General features: G+C 38.3%; 2 long non-coding RNA genes across 2 annotated transcripts; one reads left to right on the top strand and one right to left on the bottom strand.

Moving 5' to 3' along the window:
• Positions 1-4,275: 4,275 nt before the first annotated feature.
• LOC139037723 (uncharacterized) lies at positions 4,276-7,384 on the bottom strand. Its single transcript, XR_011490564.1, has 2 exons — positions 7,293-7,384; positions 4,276-6,839 (listed from the first exon to the last, which is right to left on the bottom strand). It is a non-coding gene; the product is annotated as an uncharacterized lncRNA (long non-coding RNA).
• A 548-nt stretch (positions 7,385-7,932) lies between these two features.
• Positions 7,933-8,403, top strand: LOC110128102 (uncharacterized). Its single transcript, XR_002311055.2, has 2 exons — positions 7,933-7,995; positions 8,162-8,403. It is a non-coding gene; the product is annotated as an uncharacterized lncRNA (long non-coding RNA).
• The last annotated feature ends 11,026 nt before the right edge of the window (positions 8,404-19,429 follow it).

The raw sequence follows: 19,429 nt of genomic DNA on the forward strand, positions 1-19,429 counted from the left end.
AGATAACCTCTTTAACAAGTGGTGCTGGGAAAACTGGTCAACCACCTGTAAAAGAATGAAACTAGAACACTTTCTAACACCATACACAAAAATAAACTCAAAATGGATTAAAGATCTAAATGTAAGACCAGAAACTATCAAACTCCTAGAGGAGAACATAGGCAAAACACTCTCTGACATAAATCACAGCAGGATCCTCTATGACCCACATCCCAGAATTTTAGAAATAAAAGCAAAAATAAACAAATGGGACCTAATGAAACTTAAAAGCTTTTGCACAACAAAGGAAACTATAAGCAAGGTGAAAAGACAGCCCTCAGATTGGGAGAAAATAATAGCAAACGAAGCAACAGACAAAGGATTAATCTCAAAAATATACAAGCAACTCCTCCAGCTCAACTCCAGAAAAATAAATGACCCAATCAAAAAATGGGCCAAAGAACTGAACAGACATTTCTCCAAGGAAGACATACAGATGGCTAACAAACACATGAAAAGATGCTCAACATCACTCATTATCAGAGAAATGCAAATCAAAACCACAATGAGGTACCATTATACGCCAGTCAGGATGGCTGCTATCCAAAAGTCTACAAGCAATGAATGCTGGAGAGGGTGTGGAGAAAAGGGAACCCTCTTACACTGTTGGTGGGAATGCAAATTAGTACAGCCACTATGGAAAACAGTGTGGAGATTTCTTAAAAAGCTGGAAATAGAACTGCCATATGACCCAGCAATCCCACTTCTGGGCATACACACCAAGGAAACCAGATCTGAAAGAGACACGTGCACCCCAATGTTCATCGCAGCACTGTTTATAATAGGCAGGACATGGAAGCAACCCAGATGCCCATCAGCAGACGAATGGATGAGGAAGCTGTGGTACATATACACCATGGAATATTACTCAGCCATTAAAAAGAATTCATTTGAATCAGTTCTAATGAGATGGATGAAACTGGAGCCCATTATACAGAGCGAAGTAAGCCAGAAAGATAAAGACCATTACAGTATACTAACACATATATATGGACTTTAGAAAGATGGTAATGATAACCCTATATGCAAAACAGAAAAAGAGACTCAGATGTATAGAACAGACTTGTGGACTCTGGGAGAAGGCGAGGGTGGGATGTTTCAAGAGAACAGCATTGAAACATGTATATTATCTAGGGTGAAACAGATCACCAGCCCAGGTTGGGTGCATGAGACAGGTGCTCAGACCTGGTGCACTGGGAAGACCCAGAGGGATGGGGTGGAGAGGGAGGTGGGAAGGGGGACTGGGATGGGGAATACATGTAAATCCATGGCTGATTCATTTCAATGTATGACAAAAACTACTGTAATGATGTAAAGTAATTAGCCTATAAAAAAATATTTTATAAAAATTATCAAAATTATTTAAAACACCAGAAGGATTAAAAATAAATAAAAAATAAATAATAAAAAAATAAAAATCTATAAATAAATAAATAAATGAAAAAAAAACTTAATGGAGAGCATAAGAATATACTCAAATTTAGAAAAAAAATCAATATGTCATGGACTAACTTTAGAAATAACCACAAAGAAAAAAATGCATATAATATAAAAAGTAAATATAAAATATTTATAAGTTCCCCAAAAATGTCAAGAAATTGAATTCTAAATTTCCTACTTCTAACTATTTCTCATTTCAATATACTACAATGCTAACTAGAAGTCTTTATAATCACTGGTGTACTGTTAATTATGACCTCAATGCCTTCTCATAACAAACCCATACAAAGTTCATATAAAACTAGTTTACAGTAAATAAAATTATTTCTATAATTGCCTATTTCTTTTAGGTTAAGATTATTGTGTGTTCAAAATTATATCTTCCAGAAAAATTTCACTAATGATTATAATCTAATGACAAAAATAAATTAAGAGCCCAGGCTTAGCGGTTATGAAAGAAAGGAGTCAATCCAAACTTTTATTTTTCAGAGTAAGACTTGGACAAGTTAACCAAATTCAATCGCTTTATCTAGAGAATAAATCACAGATCTAGAGAATAAATCACAGATCTGTGGACAACTAAAAGAAAATAATTTGTTAATTTAGGATATAGTAGGGATTCAATAAATAGCTAGCATTACTTTTACTTTTATTACATGTTCTTTTTGCTAAACAAAGACATAAAAGAGAAGCCTGGCATGCTGCAGTTCATGGAGTTGCAGTCAGACATGACTTAGCGAATGAACAACAACAAAGAGATAAAACTATTTTTAACATATAAAATGTACACTGAACAGGATCTGAAATTATTATTGGAATTTACTTAACACTAACACTGCAAGTAAACTATCAAACAAGAATACAAATTAAAATTTTTAATCACCCTTGCCAGTAAAGACAAGAATTTTCAATATTGATACTTTCTCATCTGAGCCTCCTCATTTTCAACATATTGGATGTAGCTAACTAAGTAGGTCCATCCCTTTAATTTTCTTAAAATATAAACATACAAGCAACAGATTAAGAATCCTAATTTCATTTATATGTAAACTGTACCATGCTGCTTCTTCAACTTTATTTTTGGAAATAATCTATTTTAGTTATAATATAATAAAATGTCAGCATGTGTACAAAAAATTGTATAAGTATACACAGCTTATTTTTTAAAAGTGGGAGATGAACAGGCAGAGAATTTCTGAAGTCACATTTTGAGTTTTTGACAACAACAAGTATTCCTTCTGCAATCATTTAAAAAATTTATTAAGTTATTTAACAATTCCACAAAGGAAACCAAAGGTGGACAATTTACCACTGCCACTTAAAAATAATAAAAATAACCCTCTTTCCTAAGTATTTTTCAGTGATCTTTATCTCCTCAGCCTACCATCCAGTGTAACAAGAAACAGAATTATCAAATCCTCATTTTTACAAGCAGCTTCCTTGAAAAGTTACAAACAGATGTAGTAGGATTTGTTTCCATAAATATATACATGTTATATATTATATATATACTTAAATACAGATTGATGAAGAGACAATGCTTTCTAAACATGTTTAAGGATTTTGATAATGAAACTCTCCCTGGGGAGAAAAATCTTATAGGTACTAACAGTACTTCTACAACCTGCCAGAATCCAATCTTTGGAACATGCTTTCTGCTCCTGATTAACCCACAGAGAAAACAAGGCCCTTAAATGAAGAGAAATGCAACACTGAAAGGGAAGACTAAAGCTGATTCCTTTACCCTGATTGCATACTTCACATACTTTTTTTTTTACCTCCATTAGATAAGCAGATATCAGGTAAAGACTTTCAATTTTACACTGCTATTAACTTCTTTACTCATAAAATAAAATTATCCAAAATCAGGGGCAAAAGCCTGTAATAAAAATACTCCATTAAAAAGAAGTTTGCAATAGATGGATAGGTATTTTCGCCTTTCTGTCCTTTAGAATTGAAGCAGTAATTTAACAAGATGAAAAATATTACAAGTATTAACTGAGACCTTTTTGGTACAGAATTATCAAGTTCATGTTGGTGATGGCATAGGAAAAAATAGAAAAAGTAAAAAGGAATAAACACACACACACACAAAATTAAGCTCAGCTAAAAAATGTTTCCTTTTTGGAATTTTGGTATATGTGTTTGCTAAACAGCAGCAAAATTTCAGAAAAAAACAAATGTTGCTCCTAAAAGTTATTGAGAGTCTTAAACAAATACCATCTTACATTCATAGAAGTTTTAAACTATTTTCACATTGTTATAATCTTTTATCTTCACAATCCTATGAAGTAGACAGATCATGTTATTACCATCCCTATATTAAGAAAAACTAAACAGAGCTCAGTCAAACTGTTTAAAATGGGCCTTAACTTCTACTTCGTAAAGATAACATAATCGGAGTTGGAACAGACTTGAGTGTTCCTTTCACAGTTAATCTTCCCCCATTTCACAGATGAAAAACAATGAAGCTCAGGGAAGTCAAGACACCCACCCAATATTACAAAACTCTCAGTGACATACTGAAGCCTGGGAGGCAGGTCTCCTAACTTTCGGCTGGATACTCTCCTTTCACCACACTGCCCTGCCATGTCACAATGAGTGATATAAAAGCAGGCTGAAAATGTTAAAAGTCACTATAGAAGTGGGTAGTAGTAGCAGCTCCAGAAAAGGGAAGACATTTTTAATTTTGAAAAAATTAAGACATTATGAAATAAATAAATTTAAATGTAAAACTACCTACCACCTTCACCTTTTCCCCCTAAAATCCTCCTTCACATCTTCTTAAATCCCTGATTTGATCACAAATTCTTAAAATTTTCATAATCTGTACATATTTGTTCGTTGTTTAATCACTCAGTGGTGTCCGACTCTTTTGCGACCCCATGGACAAGGCTCCTTTGTTGGTGAGATTTCCCAGCCAAGAATACTGGAGTGGGTTGCCATTTCCTTCTCCAGCCTGCACATATTAAGATATCAAAAATTACTCAACTGATAAAATTTTACTTCAAATAGCAAAATATTTTTCAGGAGCCATGTTATATTCCTCTAAGTATTAAAGCCTATCATTCTTGGTTATAGTAACTTAAAGTTATTTTATTGATACTTAGGTCACTGAAGTATTTTTCATTGTATATGCTCACTAAAATATTGCCATTGCAGACTTTTAGTTGAAACAGTAATCAGATCTGATAGACAATCTAATGCAAACATGAATTAATGAAAATGTGGTAACTGACTGGCAGACATGTATCATGTGATAGAAGGGTTTTTTTTTTTTTTTTGAGGACTGTAAGAGATTGAGATTGAAAAGATTACATGGGCTTATACTGTCATAAAAATGTAGACAGCACGAATCTTATAAACACATGGTAAACAGATCTTAATCACTTTTTTAGGCAAGATTTTTGAAATGTTTCAATCCCAGCCATCCAGGAAGATATGCCAGGCTTTATACACAACTCTATACAGGCTGAAAGACTCAAAATCCATCTGATGTATCTGTATATAAAATAACACAAGGAGGGCAGATCAAAAGCTATTAGTATTAAAACTAGAGCAAGATTACACACACACACACACACACGCTCATATATATGTTGCATATACATACATACATACATACATACATGATATGCATAATGTATTCATCCTTTTCAACAAGTCCTAACTGAAAGCTTCATGGACCAGGGAAGACCCCAAGTACTAGTAATTCAAAAATGATAACAGTCCCCACTGAGCGGGAACTCACAGTCACTCAGACAAGGCAGAAGTATTTCTCAAGAAATTATAAATGTGTTAAGTGCTGAAATATAACATTTCAATAATTCAAAATATTAGACACTTGGATATAATGATCAACTCACTTTAAATTGTACTAGTTCAGTAATGCAAGAGCCTAAAGTTTCTCAAAACAGGAAGTGAAAAAACATGCTTTTGAGAAAAGGCAGTGAACTGAAGCATTTGAACGCTTAGAATTTAATCTCATCTGAGATCATTTATGAAGATGAAATTTGTAAAATCTCACTATTTTCATGCCATAAAAATGTGTAATGAATGCTTTAAAAAGAGGAATTTTGCCTAAATACCCGAATCACTTTTGATGTTACTCTCACTTCCTCTCTTGGAAACCATCATAACCATTTCCTTTAACCACAAGACCACATGTCTAGTAACTTCTAGCGATGTTTGTCTTGCTTGTTTTTTTGCACAAAGCTCATATAGGAACGAATTTCCAAGTTAAGGAGCATAATCTCACAAAAAAGTTCAGGTCAATGAACCTGTAAGTAATACTATCTAAAATTATTACAAACTTATAACCAAGTCTCTTCTCGGTAAATGCAGAGGGCTTCATTGGAATGACCCTGAGCTCCTGTCACACAAAATTGAAGTGTGAAGAGGCATTTTACTCTCCAGAGTGCACTAGGTTTAAAGTCAACCAATCCTTCTATTCAGGGAAGCCAATGGAACACAGCCATCGCTACACAAAATTTATCATTATTAAACCAGGACAGTCTTCTCCTCTAGAATTTCAGTGTCTACATCAAATTGCTGAAATAGGTCAGTTTTATATTGAACTCCATCATACGTTTTTTAAGTATTCTTTTCTTCAGGAGACCTAATTTACAAGGGCTACAACTCTACTGCTACGATTAAACTAAAAGGAAATATTCAGAATGCATTAAAAAGCCAACAAAAAAATTATGAAGATATAACATCAAATACACACTGGAAACTGTCAGGATCCAGCTTGCATCAAAAAATCTTAAGTTTTCTCTATCAAATTACTAAAAACTTACTAACTTTGCCTTAAAAGGAATAGAATTTTGGTCTTTCTTTTCTAAAATAAATTAATGTAATATTTGCTCTATCCTTCCATCTATTTTTCTTAATTGCAACTCAGCCTTTCATTCCTTAATGTTGCGAAAGCCATGTACTTTCAATGGGTCTATTAGCTAGAGCTACTCAAATTATCAGACTACACCATGAAATCAGCATAAGAGCAACACAATCACAGTTTTTATTTTGTATAGACACCGAACGTCAAGAAATTTAAGCAACGATGTTTCGGTATTAGCGACATGGTTGGAAAAACTAAGATGAGGAGGAGTAAAGAAAGACAAGAAGGTTGTTATTCCTGTCCTAGTGACTCACAACCCAGAAGTATTTCAGGAGAAAACTGGTTCCACCCTCACTCCCACCTCCTTTCCACCTTCAAAATGAAATAATTCCCAATCGTCAACACACTCTTCAATGGCTTTTACTTGGCGATCCAGAATAAAATGGCCAAGTGGAGGAGATGTAGGGTTCATCCAGATGAGCCATTCCCTTCTCACGCTCCCACTTACATACCAAAAGAACTGAGGGGGAAAAAAAAAAAAAACTGCTTCCATCTCCGCCAGATTTCTACCATTCGATCTCAGTTACGGAACACCCAAGTTTTCCTAGCCCCCATCTAGTATCTCATCCATCCTCCTCCCTTTCGCGCAGACCCAGTCCCGGGGGCCAGGGCGCCGAGGAGGGGGCGGCGGCGGCGCCCCTCACCCCGCGCCGGGCCGGCCAGTTCCCATTGCTGGGAGCGGGCAAATGGCTCATCTCCGCCCCTGGCCGGCCCGCGAGCCGGCGGGAGAGACGCCATGGCTCCGCATTAGGCCGCGGCGCATCCCGGCGACCCTGGGCGGGCCTGCCGCCGCGAGGCCGCGCTTGCCGCCCCGGGCGCCGCCCGCCGCCCCCAGGGCCCAGGCCTCCCCGGCCCTTCCTCCCGCCTCCGCCTGCCCGCCGCCCCCGCCGAGGCCTCGCCGGCCCGTGCGCACCTGCTTGATGTTGTAGAGGCGCGTGACCATGCCGACGACCCGGTCGTTGAGGATGGTGAGCTTCTCCACCAGCTTCTGCTGGCTAGGCTGCAGCACGGAGCGCGACATGGTGGTGGCGGCAGTGGTGGGGCCGGCGCTGCCGGCCTCGCGCCCAGTCACCGGCCCGCGGCCTCCGCAGCTACCTCGGTCGGGCCTCCTCCCCTCCCGCCCGTGACCTCCGTCTCAGGGGAGCGCGTCCATGGCCCTCGCGCCCCAATCCCGTGCGGGTGGACAGAGCGAGCCGCGGCGGACGCCTCGTCGTCCCTTTCCCCACAGCAGCCCGCGCCCCAACAGCCTCCTGCCTTCGGTCCGCCGCCCTTCCGTCCCCACCCCGGGCGCTCTCCGCCCCAGCCCCCACCGCCGAGCCGCCTTCCCCGGCTCCTCCACTAGGTGTGGCGGAGGCGGCGGCGTCTCTGGCGGCTGAGAACGAGGCCGCTTCCCCGCAGCCCCGGACGAGCGCTCGGTCACCTGATCTGCCGCGCAGGCGCCCTCGCCAGGCCGGACGGGGAACTGCGCCTGGGGGGCGGGGCCTCGGCCCGCCTTCCCCGGCCTCGCTGCAGCCGCCGCTCGGGACGCGGCTCCGGCTCCACACCCGACCCGACCCGGCCTGGCCCGCCCGCTGTCCGGGGAGCCTCAGCCCGACCTGCTGAGGTTACGCTTTTCTGTCCGCCACACAGCCCCCCCTTTCAAGTTTCCAAAAGTTGCCTTTCCACCGCCGCCCAGCAGAAGCCGCGGGCAGGGGGCGGAGGCAGGGCGGGCTTTTTTCTGGCGAGTTTCGCCCGAGAGTGGGCTGGTGGCTCCATGCGCTTTTCCCTCCCACTGCTTGACAGACGCTCCGGCTGAACACAGCAGATGTGCTCTGCGAGGCGGCCTTCGCCTCTGCCTTCCTCCCCTTTCCAGCCTATCTCCCCCGCTTCAAATCAGTTCAGGAGAGGGTTGGAAGCGAGGGCGACTCGAGTTCCTCAGATAATCAGAATCTGACATTTGTCAACGGGATTACCCTTCCAGAGAAGACGTCAACAGAAGAGGCCCTGGCCTGTGGGAGGCAGAAATAAATGTTTCTTCAAGTGAATGAAGGAACTTTCCTTTTTTTTTTTTTTCTTTTTCTGGCCTCCACCCCAAATCCCACGCCTTCTTGGCAACATTCTGCTTTTCCATCTTTTTTTTTTTTTCCTGATCAAATTCCTCCAAGTCAGACCTGAAGGTTGCCCCCTCTGATCAAATATGTTAGACATGATTCCAAAAGTGAGCAAACTCAAGGATTTATGTCATTGACTTGGGTGAGGAACTCCAGCAAAGAGGAGTCAAGCTGTTTTGATGGATTTTTTTCGCTTTAATTTCGTTTGATGTATTAATTTTTAAGTAAGTGACAAAATATCCTGCCACCGTCAGTAAACGACATTATAAAAGTAAGTGTCATTGGATTGATCAAAACACTTTATGGAAAGGAAATTGTGAGGAATATATTCCGAAACATTTTAAGCTAGTATATGTAGAGTTCCTTCAGAAATTTTCGTTTTAATATTACAAGATAAAGGCAATAGATTGAACTTGATTTAAGGAGGTTTGAAAAGAGTCCTATATTCACCAAAAAATCCCACCTGCCATTATGCTTGGAATCCTGTACACAAAATTAACTTGAATGAGTTTTTTTTAAATAGAAACACCTCAGAGAGATCACCTATTGAGCTAGTATTAGTTATTAGCATATTGCAGGATTTAATGTATCTGGTTGCAGTCCAACTTGATAGTTTAAGTATTAATTTAGAGAAGGTAAGAGTCTGGAACCTGAGATAGTGAGGGCAGGCCTGAGAAGGAGGGGCTGTAGGGAGCAGGGTGGGGAGTAAAGATGTGCTTTTTTCAGGGACCAAAGGCAAATTTAACCAGACAGAGTCCTACAAAGAAAGATTATATCATTTTCTAGTTTTTCAAAAGTGCTGTATAGAGAGAACAATAAAGTGGTGCCGCATTAAAATTTGAACACAGCTGTCATTTAGAAAAGCCACTCTGATGATTCCATATGAACTTGAACACTTGAAGCTGCTTATAACTCAGAAGTACCGGATAGAGGGAGAGCTCTGTAGATTCTAGTCTCATTATTGAATTTTTATTATAACTAACTTTTAGACATACTGGTCCTAGATTGAATAGAATATTTATATCAGGTGTAAGTGAAGTATTCATAATTCTTGCATTTCTCTACATTTTGCATCAAGAATTTTGTTCCTGAGCCAACCCTTTTGAAGTTTGCCCATATGTGTAGTGTGAAGTGGGCTTCCCCAGTGGCTCAGCAGTGAAGAATCCGCCTGCAATGCAAGAAACTTGGGTTTGATGCCTGGGTGAGGAATATCCTCCCTGGAGGAGGACCCCGCAACCCACTCCAGTATTCTTGCCTGGAGAAACCCATGGACAGAGGAGCCTGGCAGGCTACAGTCCATAGGGTCGCAAAGAGTCAGACACCACAGAAGTGACTGAGGTCACGCATAATATAAAGTTTATTGTAAGTGCTAAGGTAATAATCATGTATTTTCCTATGCATATATGATTTCATGGCAAGTATAATTAGTGTATGTCCTTTTCTATTTCCTTTCAGTATTTCAGTCTTTGAAAAATAGGTCATACCGTGTGAATCAGCCTATAAAGTTATTATAAGAATTGCCCATCTTGTAGATTTTTTCTTCCTACTGTTTTCTGGAAAAGCAAAAAATTTTAAAAATGATTAGGAAACTTAGAAAAGATTAAGTAAGTTTTAAAAAGCTTGATTGGAGATTTTATTTCTCTCATCAAATAAAGCATAGTCTTCACACTTCCTTTGGTAAGCTCTTCAAATTGTTTCACTTCAGTTAAGAGATTTCTGCTGTTTGTCCCTAGAACATAAGGCTTCAGAGAGATTTAGAAAGTAGATGATAGCTTTTTATTTGCAGTAATCATAGAAATTTAGCTAGCATAGACCAATAGGCCTTAAAAAGTGTGAATTTTTCTGTATGTAAAGTATATCTCAATAAATCTGACTAGAAGTTACAGAACTGTGTTTTGAAAAATTATTTTTTGTTGAGAGAAGTATAAAAGTACCCACTGTAAGGAAAGTAAACATTTGAAAACCCAAACTGGAAAATATATAAATTGGAAGAGGAATAAATTTGGCTTTATAGAAGAATTCATAATAGAATTATATTTTGTGACCCACAAATATATTTTACAATGATTCAGTTATAAAATCCTACTTATAAAATTTCAGAAACAAATCACGGGTATGACATATAACTTTTTATATATGTGTTGTGAAATATTCAATCATTCATAGTGACAATTCTGGATGGATTTAAATGTAAATGTTTGTACAATAAATACTTAAAATGTGCAGAATACTGTTATTCTAAGAGGAGATATGAAGCTGTATAAGGTGTAGATTTTAATCTCCCTAGCTCACATTCTGGGCTTCCCTGGTAGCTCAGCTGGTAAAGAATCCGCCTGCAATGTGGGAGACCTCGGCTTGGTCCCTGGAGAAGGGAATGGCTACCCACTCCAGTATTCTGGCCTGGAGAGTTCCGTGGACTACAGTCCATGGGGTCGCAAAGAGTCAGACACGACTGAGTAACTTTTACTTTCACTTGGGCTTCCCTAGTGGTTCAGCTGGTAAAGAATCTGCCTGCAGTGCAGCAGACCCAGTTCGATCCCCCAGTCAGGAAGATCTCCTGGAGAAGGAAATGGTAACTCACTCCAGTATTCTTGCCTGGAGAATTCCATGGACAAAGGAGCGGGACAGGCTGCAGCCCGTGGAATCACAAGGAGTCAGACACAACTGTGCAACTAACTTTCACTTTTTTTTCAGCTCACATACTGGGTGAGCATAGAACTGTACATACACAAGGAAGTCTAATATAAAGCAGCCTGCAATACAGGGCTACGAGAGAAGTCTAGAGAGAAGAGTCCCAAATTGAAGTTCCTAAGCATGTGTGTATGTGTTGCTCACATGACTTAGTTGCCCAGTAATGTCCAGCTCTTTGCGATGGACTATAGCCCACCAGGCTCCTCTATCCATGGAATTCTCTAGGCAGGAATAGAGATCGATAGTGTAGAGATAGTGTAGAGATCCATCCCAGGTTTCCTGCACTGCAGGCGGATTCTTCACTGTCTGACCCACCAGTGAAGCCCAAAGTTCCTAAGGATTATTCTAAAACTTAGGTTTGTTCAACTTTAATAAGTGCAAAATAATTTTTTTAAGTGCAGGAAAATAATAGGAATGCTCATCACATACATAAAAGAACAAAGAAAGTTGAAGGTAGAACAGAAAATATGTATGCCTATGATTGCTAAAGCAGGAGGAAAAAAAAGGGAAAAATAAAGGTAGCTTTTGAGGCCTTGAGGATAATAAAGACAATTTGAAATAGTTGTTGACTTTATTAATTAGCCTTCAATGTCTCCTTCTTCCTTAGAATAAAGTCTACATCTCTCAGTCTCCCTTGCAGGCTAGTTCTTGCCACTAGGACATAAGCTTTCAAGAACCTTAAGAGACTGCTGTGTTCTCTTTTTGACAGTCTTCCCCTCTTATTTCATTCTCCCACATGAAACAAGGACCCAGAGACCACTATCTCAATCCATGAAGACAATGGCCACTCACTGAGGATGGCAAAACATAGAAATGGAAGATGCAAGTGGGCTTCTTAGAGCAGAACTATCATACCAAACCTTCCCGTTCTATATCTGGATTTTGTGTGAAACAAAGTTTTATTTAAGCTTCTTTTAGCTGTGATTTTTTTTTAATTATTCTCAACCAAACCTGATCCTAAATAATATTTTTTGTGGTCAACATTATAGATCATTACTAAGAATAAAATAAGGAATCCAATTTATTATTTATGTGTTTCTCACGCTATGTGTCAGGTGCTTTGAGTTACATTTTCTCATCTGCCTCTCTCAATTTAAGGTGCTTAGTTGCTCAGTCGTGTCTGACTCTTTGCGACCCCATGGACTGTAGCCCTCCAGACTCTTCTGTCCATGGGGATTCTCCAGGTATTCTTTAAATATTTTCAGAGGATAATATTCCTTAGAAATCTTATCATCCTCATTTTACAGGTGAGGAAACTAAAATGCAGATAGTTTTTTTTTTAATTACAGAAGGTCATACCCATAGAAAGTGATAAAGCTGGTATTAGATTCTGTCAGTCTGACTCCAAAGTTCATGCATATTCTTAACCACTGTGCTATAACCAACAAATTGGATGGCATAAATTTGTCATGCATCTGATGAATAGATTCTGTAGTTTCTGGAGAGTTCCTTAACTCTGCCCAAACCTTCCTAAACAGTCCCTTCATTAAATGTTCTTCAATTAACTGCTAGACTCAGCCATATTTTTCCCACACTAATATATCGGTTTTTTAGGTGTTTTTCTTTTTTTTTTCTTTTTTTTTTTTTATTAGTTGGAGGCTAATTACTTTACAAAGGTGTTTTTCTTTAGCTTTTGCCTCCTCCAGAAGCTAGAATGGTAATTTTTTTCTGTGATACTTTTTCCTAATCATGAAGTGTATATTTCACTTTGCCTTTTTTTTTTTTTAATCACCCATCCTTCTGTTGCTTCCCTATTTAGAGCAAAAAGAGAGACAAATTGACAAAGATCTTCTTCCAAGGTTCTTAGTGTAAAGCTCTTCGATTAGGATATCTACTGTCAAAATTAATGTTCCCCTAATTTTTAAAGACAAATGCAACATTTTTCCTCACATACAAACCAGGTAGCTATGTATGACTAGAAATGTCTGACCAAATTTCTCTGAGAAGCCTAGAAATAAAGCAGTAGACATATAGTGTTTTTTTTTTTTTTTTTTGCCTGTTCCCCATCCCTTCCTTTTGTGAAAACTGCTACCTTTGAACAAAACTGAGTGCAGAAAGTGAAAAATGGGTCAGGCTGTGGGGAAAGATTAGGCATATATAAACAAGAAACGAATGGAGTTTTGCAAGGAAATTTTACTTTTTTAAACTATTCTAAAGATTGCATATAGTTGGACCACACTGTAGACAGAAGAACCAACTTTGGGTGAAGACCTTTGAAAAGGACAGTAGAAGATTTCACTGTAGTTTAACTGTGGTCATAAAAAGGATAGACAGTAAGATACATGCTAAATCAATACTTCAAGTTGTGTTCTCCTACAAAGACCGTAAGGTATGAAAATTACACAACTAAAAATGATTAAGAAAGTGAACAGGGAAAGAGGCAGCAACAGTATCCCAGTATCGATAGTAAGTGAATAAGGAGTTAGGACTTAGCCAGAGATTGCAACTTGGTATTGCAAAGGAGTAACCAAGAGAGGTCTAAATGAAACAGAAGATGTCTCCAGTAGTCAGCAGAAGACATGCCAAAAATAGAACTGATCCAAAAAGTTCAAAAAGAAAACAATGAAAAATTAATTACAGCCTTGATCTTGACCATTCACATCCAATTAAATTCATCTTGCAGCCTGCGAGACCTTGATAATGCACTTTACACATGTTTGCTTCTGCTCTGCAAATTAAATTTCCTTTTAAAATCACTCAAAGAACTTCAGATTCTCTCTGTGGAAAAATTCTAATGTAATGAATAATTTCTGTTTATGATTGGTTTTAGTTCTTCTTGGTTCTTTTTGCACTGCAAAGGACTCGTGAGTTTTTTGTTTTTGCTTTAGAGATGTATTGTGCTTGTGAAGTTGCTCAGTCGTGTCCAACTCTTTGTGACCCCATGGACTGTAACCTACCAGGCTCCTCTGTCCATGGAATTCTCAAGGCAAGAATACTGGAGTGGGTTGCTGTTTCCTTCTCCAGGGGATCTTCCCAACCCAGGGATTGAACCTGGGTCACCCGCATTGCAGGCAGACGCTTTACTGTCTGAGCTACGAGGGAAGCTTAGACATACTTAGATAGTAGATGACGTATCAGTGTATACACACATTTATTGGTCGATCTTTGGGGTTTGGTCTTAAGTATTTTAAAATATTAGAATGCTACATGTAAAATTGGCAAAAAACACAATGGTAAAACAAAGCTTGAGTTAAACTATAGGTTAAGCCTACAATGATACCCAACTTCCAGGTTATATTTTTACATTTAGTCTACCCTAAAGATGAATAGTTGACAAAAATTGGGAAGAATATCGAACATGCTGAACTGGACCTCCAAGAAGTCTAGACTAGAAGTACAAACTTAGGATCATCAAAATATCGATGATATTTGGAATCATGACAATAGATGAGATCATTTTTTGGAGAGAGTATTTTTAAAAGGAAATTAGGGCCTAGTCCAAAGCCCTCAAGAACTCTGACTTTAGGAATCAAATACAGTTAAGTGGAGTCAGCAAAGAAGACTGAACAGGAGTGTGAAGGCAACCAGAGACTAGGGCAGGAGCCAGAGGGATCCAGGGAGGGTTCTTTGTTTATTTTCAGTGGACGTTGTCTTTACAGATTATCCTGTAACGAGGGAGAGATTTATAACTAGGAAATGGCAACCCACTCCAGTACTCTTGCCTGGAGAATCCCATGGACGGAAGAGCCTGGTGGACTGCAGTCCATGGGGTCGCAAAGAGTCTGACACGACTGAGCGACTTCACTTTCACTTTACCGACAGAAAGAATAATCAAAGGTACAGAAGCCTTGACAGAACAGGAAGAAAGGAAATGAAGGGGAAGCAGATGATAAACAGACAAACTAATTTTGACTGGGAGTTCCAGGAAAAGCCAAGAGAATGATACGAGATAACGTTTATTGAGTGCTAGCATTGTGTCATGCTCTGCTTCAGTGTCTTACATGTATTAATGTGCTTCATCTTCATAACAAACTCTGAAATAGGAACACTTTATTATTCCTATTAAACAGATGAAGAAGTTGCTCCTAAGGCCACAGCTGGTAAGGGGCAAAGCTCAGGCTATTAACCACTTAATGAGAATACTGATGTAGGTCAGCAGAATTGGTTTGGGAAAGATAGGAAAGTTTCCTCATATCTTCTATCTTCTCAATAATTAGAAGCAGTTCATCAGCGTAAAGGGGAGGTCATGTGTCACAAATATTGAATGTTTAGCAGAAAAAAAGCCTAGGTTCTGGGATCAGACTGACAGAGCTGGAATCCTGGTTTTGCCACTGACAGTATATCTTCAACATGTGACTAAAGCACTCTGAACCTCAATCTTTCACCTTAAATGCGGATTATTGTGCTTACCTCACTAGATTGTTTGAGGAATGCATGGAATAATTTTTAGGACTGCACCTTGTGTGATTCAGTGATGTGAACGTTTCCTGTGACTACTACCATGGTGATTATTGTTATTGCCCAGCCTGCCCAGCTGTGTGATTTTCTGCATTGGCACGTGGCGCAGAGGGAGGAAGAGCCGCAGATTCCTCTGTTTCTGGGTGAGCGCTACGGGGAGAGAAAGTGGCAACGGGACTGAGAGCAGTGGTCAGAGAGGAATAGAGCTAACTGTGTTTTAAGACTCAACCAAAAATTCTTTAAAACTTGTCTAATTGTATTAGCGTTGCTTTGTTTGACAAATTCCTATTTCAAAGTAATAATTTCTGAAAAAGACAGTTCCTCTATTTCATGTTAGATACACAGCATAATAATTAAGCTTCTAAGTGTTGATTATGTGCAAATGTTAGGAACATTAAATTTTTTCTTATCAAATATACATTATGCTAAATATTATAAACTCATTAAAAGATGATTTTCCCCTACTAAAACATCACAGAAGTCTAAATGTTTACAATAAGTCAAGTGTTCACTGATGCTTAAATTCAACTTTCTATACCCACGTAAATTCAAATCCAGTGTTACTTAACCACCATCATACAAACTAAGCTGCTACCGTCTCCTTGCTTTAAAGCTATGAACATTCATTGTCCTACCTAGATTATTTGTATGGTACATTTTTCCCGTTTCTTCCATTATTTCTAATTACTTCAATTGATTACTCTTTTCCCAACAAAACTTTAGAATCAGAATTTATTTAAATTTTCCACACTTTTTGTATTTTCCCATTCCCAGTGGTCTTTATTTATGCTACACTTGAAATAATATGATGAACAATTAACTTTCAGTTTGTGAAAAGAGGAAAGCCATGTTTCACAGCTAGTATCAAATTTTTTTTACTTATTTCACATCATAGATTCTACATTTACAATATTAGGAGAATGTTAAACTTTAGCATATGCATATGTATATGTAAATACTTCCTTGTGTCAGATTTTAATTATAGAATAGTTTGACCTTTGTATGTTGAAAATATTTATAAATATCTATAAATAGAAAATATTTATGTTATCTAACATATTAGCTTAAAAATGGTAGTCATTCTGTTATCTAATATTTTAGTTAAAACTGCAACTGCTGGATTACAAAATATAGTACTTCCAAACACCAGAAGGGGACATTGGTAGTCAACCAGTTCTGGAAATAACAAAGTTAGTCTAACTCACTCTCTTGTTTTAAGAGAGGGTGTGACAGACTTAAAGCTCATGACTTGAATCAGAAGAACGGAATGAAGCTAACAACTCGTCTTTACTCATTTCCCCCAAGGAGTTGAAGCAGAACAAAAACAAAGCTGTAATCATTTTTTCCTTACATTTTGGTCTTTATAGGCCAAATTAATTCTTGCTTCTAATTAAGGTTCCTAATTAGCTTTGGATCATGGATGCTATATAAATCTAATAAAACTAGGCATCCTGTCCATAAAAATATACAAAATTTTAGTGCAATTTTAAAGAACTCACAGCCTCACTAAAGCCTATATAAGGCCCACAGACCAAAGATTCAGAACTATTTTGGACTGTAACGAGTCCATCCAAAAAGCTACAGGAGGAGCAGTTGTATACCCAGAGTAATCATGTGTTATATGTCCAGGTTTAACCTGACATAAATATTGAAAAACAAATGCTCAGACCAGCATTCAGAGTGTAAAAAGTGTCTCTTTCCTGATCAGTTCAATGCATAACAACTGACTCTATAGTAATCTTTCCACAGGAGTGAGAGTGTAGACTTTGTAATCAACATCCTTATCAGGACTAAATATCCCAGTGTAGCTGGATTACTCAAGTTCCTTCTTTATCTGCCTCCTGGTGCCAGACTTTGGCACCTCCAACAGAAAGTAGGAAGAAGAACTGAACGCATGAAACTCAAATGATTTTATTTTATTCTCAGTTGAATACCTTGACTAAATAGCTTGGTGCAAAGGAAACTGCTATTTAGCTCTAAGTTTTTGCCCTTTCTCTTACTGCTATATGTAATATAGCATTGGCTGCCTCCTTAATGAAATATAGAAATATCTTAAAGAGATTCTGTGGCTTCTGCACATTACATAAGCCGTAGTCAGTCTGCCTCAGAATGAATGCCGAAAAATTGTAAATTTAGTCTCAGAGGCATGCTGCTAAAGCAGACCCAGCCAACTTTCAGCCTTCAAAGCTGCTTTGTATAAAGCAGCACATTTGGAAATCTGTTGCTGGTACACTCTATTCATGCTGGATTAATAAGAAGTAAAATTTAACATGACTAGGAAAAGGACACAGAATAGAAGAAAGGATCACAAAAATGGAGAAAGCAATAAATTCCAACAAAATCCAGTATTAATTTTCAAATACCTAGACATTGATATGTTTTTGAATGCTGACAATATACTCTTATTCCTGAAATGTCCCGTCTCTTGACCTCAAAGCCCAGTGGCAAATTCGCTCTTTGCAGTGTACAATATGCCTATGTTCCACACTGCTATTGCTTTTTCAGGTAGGCAAAAAGTAAATATATAGTAAATACCACCACCATCATTTAACATTAGATGTTTGACACAAAATAATCAACTTGACTACAATTATCAGAGTTAAGTGAGCTGCCTCAAATTCTTTGTGGAATAAGATCATTTCAAAAAAGATAATGAAAAACTAGGATTAAGGGACTTTTTCTTGTCTCCATGGGAGACAGGTTAGCTTAATTTATGTGAAAGTTTTTTTTTTCTTTTATATCTCTTTTATTTCAAGTTGTGTCCCTACCATTATTGGAAGATTTTTTAAAATTTTAACTTTATATAGCAAATTGTTTCAAACATAAGAAGAATAGCGTATAAAGGCCTTCTATATATTCATTATCCAGCTTTGACACTTAACATTTTCCCAAACTTGACTGTAAAGGGTTTTAATGTATCTATAATTGAAACTAGAATTATTTTATTTATATAATAAATAATATGTAATCAGATTATAAATAATATAAACCATAAAAAATTGGAAACTCTTGAAAGAGGTCATTTTGAATTATTTTTAGAAGACAACTATTTATTGCTCTTTCAGAAAGGAATTGGGCTTATAAACAGAATTCTTAATGGGCGTTAATTTTATTTTCATGGTGCTTGATGGTAATTTTTAGAAACATTTTTAAAAGAGGAGACTGTAAGAATAAATATCAAAGTAACATGCTTAGCAATAGCCAAACCAAGTGGTCAAACTTATTAAGTTCAGTTAAATACATATCTCTCTATCAAACTGAAGCTGAGCTAATAGCATGTGATACACCATTGCATGAGTCGGGCTTCCTAAATCGATTTCTTTGAAAAGCAGATGAAGAGTGCAGCCAGAGCATTCATTGTACTGAGTCACTGGGTTGAAAAAGAGAAAGATAAACCACCGACTGAACAATCACATTTTTTTTCTTCTAGGTGATTCACAATTCTTTGAAGACTGGCACTCATCCAGTGCTCATTTCATGTATTTTGATCTCGGGCAACGTTGACCATGGGAATTTGATTATGTAAAAAACTCTCTAACTTATGTATCATCGTCACCGTTCAGTCACCAAGTGGTGTCCAACTCTTTGTGACACCATAGACTGCAGCGTGCCAGGCTTCCCTGAGATCCTCAGGCTTCCCTCACCACCTCCCAGAGTCTGCCCAAGTTTATTTCCACTGAGTCGGTGATGCCATCCAACCATCTTATCCTCTGTCACCCTTTTCTTCTTCTGCCTTCAATCTTTCCCAGCATCAGGGTCTTTTCCAGTGAGTCAGCTTTTTGCATCAAGTGGCCAAAGTACTGGAAATTCAGCTTCAGCATCAGTCATTCCAATGAGTATTCAGGGTTGATTTCCTTTAAGATTAATTGGC

Source organism: Odocoileus virginianus, chromosome 12 (assembly GCF_023699985.2).
Source record: "Odocoileus virginianus isolate 20LAN1187 ecotype Illinois chromosome 12, Ovbor_1.2, whole genome shotgun sequence".
Lineage (NCBI taxonomy): Eukaryota > Metazoa > Chordata > Mammalia > Artiodactyla > Cervidae > Odocoileus > Odocoileus virginianus.